Raw genomic sequence first — 1932 nt, forward strand, 5'->3', positions numbered from 1 at the left:
AGCTAAAGAGAGCCTGGGCGCGGCCGAGTGACGCAAGAGGCAGCGCGCGCACGCGCAGTGAGGCGCGGCAAACGCCCCGCCCCCGGCGCGCCTTCCGGATAAGGGGCGGGACAGAGGAAAGTGGTCTGGATTGTTGGCTGACCAAGTGATCAAAAGCAAATCAAATCAACGTCAAGAAGTACCATGTACGGTGAATTCCCACGCGCGGTTAGCACATGAAGCTATGTGTCTAAGCTATCCTAGGGAAAGGTGCTCCGAGAGGGCAAGAGCGGGACTAGAGTGAGAACCGGAGGCCCGGGCGAGTAGGAGGAGGCCAAGGGGTGAAACCGAGTGCTGGGGACGGGGCGGAGTTTGGCCTTCTCCGGGTAAGGCCTCCTCTTCCCAGATGGTAACTAACCGAATCCGAAACTATTCGTTACGTTCTTTGGGAGGGTTCATTGTTTGCTAAAAAGCCGACCTCCCTACACTTGGGAGATTTATTTTTCATGAGATGCACGGGAAACCCACTGTTAAGCTGCCCTGCCTTGGCTTCTTCTGGAACGTAGGAAGTTCCTGGGACCCATGATCATGGTTTCGTCGAAAAAGGACGAAGAGGGCTGGCTCATTTATTTATTAGAAACCAGAAGAGCAACTAGCTGGATCTGGAGTGAGACCTGCTAATAAAACAATAATACCTTGGTTACAGGTGCAATTCCTCTGGGGATATTTTTCCAGTTTTTGACTAGATACGGGAACACTATTATACCAAATTTAAATAATTTTGGGTAGGAATCTTTCTAAAATGAAGTCTGTGCTTATTTAGCCAGAAAATGCCAAATGTAATTTGCTTGTTTAGGACTGTAGTCTCATTGGACTATTATTTAGACTGCACAGTCCCTGACTACTCAGGTTTTGGTAACTATGCAGCTTCTAATTTAAAAGCTTTTAATCTTCCCTAAACTTGGCAACCAGACAACTGTCCTTTTTAGAATTGGCTCAGAGGAACTTTTTTGTTTACTTTTTTGGTCTCACCTGTTGTATCTAGAGGACATGGTCAAATAAGCAATTACATTGACTATTGAAAGATAGTTGACCAGCTGGTCTCTAATGATGCAGTAGAGTGTTAAAAATGGCTATAATTCTGTACCCATACATTTTGCAGAGTGGCTTTGCAGTTCTACTCCATCCCAACTCTGCCTTAGCCAAGAAAATGTGGTGGTTGCCAGCCTAAATCATCATAAGAAGTGTGGATTAGTTGACTGGAGGAGACCAGGTGGAGCAGAGCACCTTGCAAAGCCACCTAACTGACCCAGAGAATAGACATAGGGCCACGTTGGTTGAGGTACACAAAACTGTCCTGTTGACCCGTAGATACATGAGAAAGAATAAAGGAATCTTCTATTAAGCCACTCTTTTTGACATGAATAAGTATGTAGCAATAACATAAATTCCAACAGGTACCTCTAAGAGGTAGGTGGCTGTAATGGAAGCAGTGGCTAGTTCATATGAGCAAAAACACTTTGAAACTATGTCGACCTAACAAATTTGCTCGCGCCTCTTTTCTGCCAGTATTGTAATCATACCAACTAAATCCTGCCTAATCTAGTCATCTCTCTCTCATCACTGTAGCTCACAGACTAATCTCAAATTCATTATCTGAAGTCACCACGCACCTGACACTTATTGTCTGCACGGTGTATTATTTTTATAAGTATATGTAATATTCCCTGCTAATGTGATACAAGCGCCTTAAATGCCCAGATAACTTCTTCAGCACCTGATGATGCACATCTTACATACCAGAAGTGTTCAAGCATTGATGATGAGATATTTTTAAACTTTTAAAAGTTGAATGCGTTTTCATATACTGCTAGTAGGATTGTAAAATGGTACAACCTCCTTATAAAACACTTTGGCAGTTTCTTAAAAAATTAAACATACACCAACCATATG

Source organism: Bos grunniens, chromosome 2 (assembly GCF_055505025.1).
Source record: "Bos grunniens cultivar Pamir isolate PY7600 chromosome 2, Bosgru_T2T1.0, whole genome shotgun sequence".
Classification (NCBI taxonomy): Eukaryota; Metazoa; Chordata; class Mammalia; order Artiodactyla; family Bovidae; genus Bos; species Bos grunniens.